The sequence below is a fragment of the Benincasa hispida genome, chromosome 9 (assembly GCF_027475165.1).
Source record: "Benincasa hispida cultivar pf3 chromosome 9, pf3_genome.v1.1, whole genome shotgun sequence".
NCBI classification, from domain to species: Eukaryota; Viridiplantae; Streptophyta; class Magnoliopsida; order Cucurbitales; family Cucurbitaceae; genus Benincasa; species Benincasa hispida.
In genome coordinates, this window is record NC_143486.1 from 73,445,743 (window position 1) to 73,454,222 (window position 8,480).

The 8,480-nt window shown below is 32.4% G+C and overlaps 2 pseudogenes; both read left to right on the forward strand.

Annotated features, from left to right (window-relative positions):
* Nucleotides 1-2,755: 2,755 nt before the first annotated feature.
* On the forward strand, nt 2,756-3,434 carry LOC150034064 (uncharacterized; annotated as a pseudogene).
* A 251-nt stretch (nt 3,435-3,685) lies between these two features.
* LOC150034065 (uncharacterized) lies at nt 3,686-4,997 on the forward strand (annotated as a pseudogene).
* Nucleotides 4,998-8,480: the final 3,483 nt, after the last annotated feature.

Consider the following 8,480-nt stretch of genomic DNA (forward strand, 5'->3'; position numbering starts at 1 on the left):
CAAGTTACCTAGGTCATCTAAGCGAAATAGTCAGTCTTAAACAGTAAACAACGTTATAAAGTAAGAGTGATTTATTTCTTGGTCCGATCTTATGCAAACTCATTACACATATACTCCCATTCCTCATGTCAATACATGAACGAATCAAGATCATTTGTTTGTAGCACCTTTACAACAACTTGTAATAAATACAGAGTGGGTCGCATCCGATAGTGTTACCAAAATAAGACACCCAAACCTTATTCGTATACTATAGACCATTTTGGCTATTTACTCAAATCTATCCACTTTTAGGTCTCCACATAAAGTTCAAGTATTCATATAATAGCCATGGATCTTAGTTTATTGGATTTAGACTTTATAAGATAAGTGTAATTTATAGATTCAATAACAACTTTATTAAAGTAATGTCAAATAATATCTTTATTGATAATAGAATATGTTTAACTTTACAAACTGCGAGTTTTAGGACATACAACCCAACACACATAACCTATAGTTTTTATATTGTATCAAATACAATATAACCTATAGTTTTTAATTATCTCATCAATGCATGGTATTTAATATAAATCACATTTATACTAAATTTAGTTATATGAATCAATTCACATAATTAATATTTCGATCATATTCAAATATTTAACTCCTCTCAAATAAAATTTATATTATAATGTAACAAATACATTATATTAATTATATAATATATAATTAATTTAAATTAATTATATCATATATAATTAATTCCCTCAATTAATTTAAACCATTCAAATTAACTAAAAATTAATTTGATTCTCAATTATCCCAATTCAACTGTCGAGTGGATCTTATGGACCTGTAGACTGAAGCTCCAATGGTACTTGAATAATTAATTAAATTTCTTTAATTAAATTACTCAACATTCATTAACTGTCAGTCACTCCAATAAAGACTTACAACTGCACTTTTTTCACTACATATATATTTCTGTGTCAGGATATAACCAGTCAACAACGCGATGACCCTTCACAAATTGCTCATAAGTACAGCTTGGCCAAAAATATCGTTTTGGCCCGGTAATTACATCTAAGTTCTTAAGTACCATTGATCCCTCTAATGAACAATAAGTCATAGTCCTACTATGACCAAACCTCCCTCGAACCAAGAGAGGGTGTGGTGCCACATTGTTTAAGCCCCAGAATCAGCCCTTAAGGGAGCAATTTATCTACTTACCCTAACATTGGGGAATGAGTGAATTTCATCTTGTGCAACTGTGTTCCCAACTCCTCAATCAAACGAATCCCCAAAATGTTAGGTTTATTGAGTCGGCAATAGGCCACTCTCACCTATACAAATCAAAAGACCTTCTTTATAGGTAAGAGTTCACAACTCACTCAGGATTCAGGTCATGTCACCTATGGTCATCCTGGTGAAATGTAAGTCTCTATTATAAACGATGTTATATAAAGAGACTAATCATTTCATGGTCCGATCTTATACAAACTCCTTTATATATAATACCCCGTTCACATGTCACTACAAGAAAAACCATCTTTCTTGACATTTGCAATTTTAAATACTTGACCTTTTTATGAAAGACTTTCAAGAAATAGGTGATTTTAAAGAAAAACAGTCAAGAATTGATTTTAAAATGCGGGGGTTCTGCATTTTTCCTAGAAAATACAGTACTGGACGTTTTAAAAATTTCAAGCTCAATTAATGGATTATTGACGTTTTAAAAACGTCAAGAATTGTAGAATATACATGGTAATATTGCAACGCTACGACGGAAAAATGAAAAACGTGTGTGCCTCGCTCACGCAGCGTTGCAACGCTATGGGTTTTGATAGGAAAATTGCGTGCTTTTCAACAGCATTGCAATGCTCTTTTAGTAGCATTGCAAAGTTATCAGACATATTTAAAAGAAGTTCTAGCAGATTTAATCGATTCTATTCCAAATACACTTGAAATCTTCTTGGTTTTTAACTTCCCTTTGATGCATCTTTGTTATTCCATCAATCTTGAAGAGAATCTTCATTGAGGTAAGTAGATTTGAGGCATGAACTCTCAAAGTTAAGGTTTAATCTTGATTTTTTTATTTAGATTGGGTTTAAGTCTTAATTTTCTTGTTTAGATTGGGTTTAAGTCTGGATTTTCTTGGTTTAATTAGGCTTAATCTTGATTTTCTTGTTTAGATTAGGTTTAATTCTTGATTTTATTGGTTTAAGGCATGAAGTTTCAAAGTTAGGGCTTGATTTTTTTATTTAGATTGGGTTTAAGTCTTAATCTTCTTTCATATTGTTCTTGAATGAAATTGAATTTTAGAGAACTTGCCAAAGTTGGGATTGTCACTTTGCCAAAGTTAAGGCTTTAATTTTAGAGAACTTGTCACTTTTCTTTAATTAAATGCTTGCCAAAGTTAGATATGTCAATGTGTCTAACTTTTTAGGGTTTATGAACCAAGTAATGCTTTACTAAACTTGGGTTCAATTTTTAGCTATTGGAATTAATATATGTTTAGCACATTAGAGCACGTACACACCTTGGGTTCAATTTTTTTAGGTTTGATTACACCTTGGGTTCAATTTTTTTAGATGTGTTTGTCTTTGTTCTCTGATTTTCCTTGAGGTTCTCTAATTTGTCTTACTTTCTTGAGGTTGGAATGTTGTAGAGTTAGAAATGACAAGTTGAATGTATTTGGAACTTGTTTGTTTTCCACAACTTGTTTTTTGAAGTTGATCATTCTTTATCATATTTTCTTACTAGATTTACAATCATGGATAAATCATGAATGCACAAGAGTAGATTATCCAAAGATTATGAATTGGGTGTAGAAAACTTCATAAAATTTGGATTTTCTAATACAAATAGCTCCTATATTCATTGTCCTTGTTTGAAATGTGGGAATTTTGAAAAGCATAGTAGCAAGGATATTAGAGATCATTTATATGTCAATGAGATTGATGAAAGTTATAAAATTTGGTTTTGGCATGGGGAAAAACTTCCTAACTCATCATATTGTGGAGAATCTTCTAAGTTTGACACCGATATGTATGAAGAGACTGATGTTGGAAGTTTAAAAGAAATGGTTGAAGTTGCTCACGAGGAATATTCAAGAGATCTGAATGGATTTGAGAAGTTGCTTAATGATGCTGAAAAACCATTATACGAAGGGTGTAAAAAATACACTAAATTGTTTACATTAGTCAAATTGTATAATTTAAAAGTTAGATAAGAATGGAGTGATACTAGTTTTTTTAGAATTACTAAAAACCTTAAAGGAAATTTTGTCCACTAGCAATGAGCTCCCACATTCAATGTATGAAGCAAAAAAAACTTTAGGTGCACTAGGAATGGAATATGAGAAGATTCATGCATGCCCTAATGATTGTTGTTTGTATAGAAAAGAATATGCAGATGCAATTGAATGTCCTGAATGTGGTGAATCAAGCTAGAAAAATGGGAAGGATACAAAATGTGGGAAAAGAACGAATACCTTCAAAAGTGATAGGGTATTTTCCACCAATTCCACAATTCAAAAGGTGTTTTAGAAGTATTGATTGTGCTAAATTGCAACGCAGAAGATTTGAAAATCTTTAAGGTAAGTGTGACACTAGTAAAATCAATTAAGTTCATCAAATGTCTAATTTTTTCTGCTTTATATACTTTTGTTGCTATGATTTTGCTGCATTAGGAGAAATCTTCAATGGAAATGACTAAGAAAAAAGAAGTTAATGACTCCACATCGGTTCTTCCGATACCTTTGAAATCCATTCTTAGATATGTTGAGAAGGTGATGGCCAAAGAGTCTAGTATTTCTTTACAACTTCCAGTTTGACTTTTTGGCATCAGTCGAAAGAGTTGTGTCCTGCGAGAGGACATAATTAACTTTTGTAACATAGATGAAGTCAAGACAATGACTTTGGTGGCTTACATGGCATAAGTAATGTTATTACTTTTGTAGACTTCAGTTCTGATATTTCTTTTCAATTTTAGTCATCTATGTTTATGTTATAAATCTTTTATAGGTACTTGCACTCATCCTTTATTGATTCAAAGGAAATTTCACAATACACTTTTGTAGATCCATCTCTCATTTTCTCTAGACATAACTCTCAGGAAGTTAAAACTCAAAACCTATGTAGTAAACTAATGGTCTTAGAAGCAAACCAATTAGTTCTTGCTTCTTTTAATCCTGGGTGAGTTAAAACACGTTTTATTTTTATCAATTTCCATTAGCAATAAAAATACTAATTATATTTTATTAACTAGTGGCCATTAGGCACTACTTGCTATAAATGCATACGATGATACTGTGTACTACCTAGACTCAATAAGGACAACATCATGTGTAGATATACGATATATAACCGACAGGTAAGTTAACCTTTTTCATTTGTAGTGTTTGTTTTAAAGTGTATTTTATTTTAGAATAATTTGTGGTTATTTCTTGACAAATAGGGCAATTGCGATGTTTCAATCTCAAAAGAATATTAAAAAAATCAGAAGCAAACCTTATGGAGAACAGTAAAGGCAAGTATAAATTAACAATGACTACTTATTCATCATATTAAGTAGACATCTAGTGCGTAAGGATTACTTCATTCTTATTTACTCGTTTTTTCTCTGTAATGTCCTCCACAAGTTGGGAGCATCGAATGTGGATACTACGTCCTTAGGTATATGAGAAATATTGTGACTAAAAGAAGCATTATCATCTCAGATTTGGTATGTTATCGTTATTTTGACATTTCAAATAGCATAGAGAAAAATATAATCCATTATGATATTTGGCTCTTATGTTTACAGATTGATACAAGGAAACCGTACTGACAAATCGAGTTAGATGAGGTGCGGATAGAGTTGGCTGAATTTTTAGGTTGCTACATGTGATCATGGTTGGTCATTTTGGATGTGTTTGTTCTGGTTGATCAATTTCTGGATTTACTTCATATCCATATACGTGTAAATATCTTTTGGGATTGTTCTTCAAATATGCACACGAAGCGAGGCGGAGGGGGGAGGATAGTTTTGGATTGGTACATGTGTGGGTAGATGGATGGTTTTGTTGATAGAAGTTTTGCAAATGTATTTTTTGAAACTGTTCATATTGGGTTGACTGTTCTGTTAGAACTATGTTCCTTATATTGTTTTGGAAGTGTCCATATGAGTTGACTGTTAGAATTATATTCCTTAGGATATATATATTGACAGTGTTAAAGAAGTTGAGTTTTTATAAAGAGATATTGGTGGTTGTTTGTTGATATATAAGTTTGTAAATGCGTGTATATTGTTTATTTGATTGATGAATGTATGTCATATATATACCAAATGTTGTTGATGGATCAATTATACAGGAGCAATTATAGGTAAAAACATTAACATTGTAGATTTTTCTAAAAAAATCACAAGCAAATTTCTTGACATTTTTTAAATGTCAAGTTCACAAAATTTCTTGACGTTTTTTCCTTGTCAAGAATGCCCATATTCTTGACATTTCAAAAATGTCAAGTGTCTGTGTTTCTTGACATTTTTTAAATGCCAAGTGTCAATAAAACGTCAAGAAAATCGACATTATTGACAATGGCTTCCTTGATGTTTTTAAAAACGTCAAGAAAAGTCATTCTTGACATTTAAAAAGGGTCAAGAATCACTGGTGAAATGTAAGTCTCTATTATAAACAGTGTTATATAAAGAGACTAGTCATTTGTGGTCCGGTCTTATACAAACTTCTTTATATATAATACTCCCATTCACATGTCTCCACATAAATGATCAAGATCAGATCATTTGTAGCTCTTTACAACAATTGTAATATCTACAAAGTGGATCAATACGTAGTGTCACCAGAATAAGGTACCCAACCTTATCCATCTACTACAGATCATTTAGGTTATCACTTAAACATGATTCACCTGTATGTCTTTACATACATGTTTAAGCTACAGAAGATAATATTGGATGTTAGTTTATTGCTTTGTGGGTTAATGCTACTAAATGTAAAATAAAGTATCTCATGTTTTATTAAATAAATAAAATCTTTGTATATTATAATTTACAAACTACAAGACCCACAAGATTTAGGGCATCAACCCCAACAGTAAGAGCAATCGACGCATAGAGAGTTTTAGAAGTTTAAATGATGGCAAGCTGAAAAATGGGTAAGAAAATATGTGTGGAATGTTGAGCTCTCAGGTGAAGTAAAAAGAAGTTAACACTTAGAAAAAGTAGAGGACTCCATGCATTGGAGCAATGAGGCACCATGTGGCCAACTCTGTTAAACTATGCGACCAGAGGTCCAAGAAGGGGACGTTATGGCTAAGTACAACAATGTGGCATGAGGGAAGTATGTGACCAACCTTGTATACCAATGTTGAGGGCTAGGTTGATAAACGAGGCAGCAGAAAACCATGCATTAAAGGTGTCGCTCAGAGGATATGATGATGGGTAAAAGTATTCGCTGACCAAGAAAAGGCTTAAGTGGCTACAAAGCCATGTGGTGAAGTTAAGTTAAGGAGTTTAGCTTAATTAACTGGTAAGTAAACTAGGTGGCAGCCTTAGAGATGTCAATTGGAAGATAATTATACCAGGTGGCATTTAATTAAGTTGGAATACTATGCAAGCCTAAGTATAAATTAACATGATGAAGAAGGGAAATGGTTTGCCTAAATTTTTCTTATGCTTCAAAGAATGAGTGTTGTTGCCATTTGAAGACTTAGAAAGTGAGAGAGTTTTCGACAAGCTTGAAGGAAAATTTTAGGATTTTAATCAACTCAAAGGAAGTACTAATGCTCAATTTCTAAGGTAAGTAAAAGTTAAGATGTTTATGAGCAAATTTGTTGAAGGGAGTTTAGCTAAATGAATACTGGGATTAAAGTTATGAAATCTGAAAGATTGAATTTGAAATGGTGTTGTGGATGAATAAACAGGCAGCTGCATATGAAAAACAAGCAAGAAACTGACCAATAGATGATATGCATTGTTGATGCACATGGGCATAGACAAAGAGTTCACAACTAAGATGCTTTGAGTACGTCACTTAATAGACGTTCATCACATAGGCTAAAAAGGTGTTTCAGTACTTACCCGGGCATCTTGAGGAAGGATTTCCAATTCTTAGTCAAGTTATAAGGTAAGATGGCTAAGAATAGTTGATGCGATAAAGATGGTTTATGATGTGTCAAACTTAACTGTGATGCGATGAATTACTAGTATGCAATGAAGTTAAGTTTATACGTTAAGCTCAAAATGGAGCTAATTATGTTTGACCAAAAGATCTTTCTTTGTTTCATGGCAGATTCAAATAGGAGAGGCCTACAAACCTTTTTGATAAGTAACTTAAGACAATGAGTGACTAGTTTTCAAAATATTCTCTAAATGTTTTTACTTATGAATGTTCAACGCATAGTTGCTCTTACTTCAATGTTCAACGCATGCTTTTAGTAATTGAAATTGAGTTTAACGCATGATTGATATTTCTAAAGACAATTTTTTTATGAAATCTACATGCATTTTACTCATGCCATAACTTATCATTTAAATGAGTTATCCATTGATTCTTGAAAGTTTGAAAGCATGTTATTTAATGATGTTAACTTGTGTGGTTATATGAAAACCTACTCCTAAGCTTTGGTACTGAAGGTATGATAAAGTATCCAGTTATATATTGATCCTTGCTACTGAAGATATGGTAAAGTAAGCAGAATCCTATTTAGTTCAACGTGCAAGTAAGACTTATGTTATCAACACTGATGAGATCTAGCAAAAATGGCTCTCTCTGCATATTCAGGCAAGAGAGTGGAGGAATTCTATAAGATATATTGATAAGTTTTAAACTAAGATTTTCATGTTATGTTTTCTTTATTTCCTAAATGTTATTTTTGAGCCCTTGTATGTGGTGCTTAAATTTTATGAAGTAGAAATGTGGATGGTATGCGTTGATGAAATTGTGTTACACTCAAGTTTCCTCAGTGGAATCCAAGTGTAAATTCCAACGAGTTTCCTGGTAAGTCCAAGGTCGAACACAGGGACTTATGGAAACAGGTTGCGTTGGTAATTTTTATGAAAACTTTGTGGTGGCCAAATAAATAATTTGTTGGTTTGTTCTTGATTGTGTTAATGAGAAAATAAATAAATGTGGCAGATTTGAGAAAAGTCAGTTGCGTGATAGATGTACTGAGTATGCGATGAATGGGTTGAGAAGATCTTTAGCTAGTGTTACTTGGGAATGCATCAGACTATGCGATCATGCTACAACCATGTACGACAAGTCATTTTCCAATGCAAATGCGATGCTCCTAAGTCTAGGACGCATGTGTTGAATGCAAAAGTGTCCATAGAGCTTATCCCTAATTCTTTACTCTTGTCTTATGTGATGATGCCAAATGCATAAAAGCAAGTTGACCACATATAATCATATCCTATCTCTAGGATGCATACGATGTGTTGATAACAAATAGTGCTTATTCCTAAGCTCCTATCTCTTGATTATGCATTCTAAT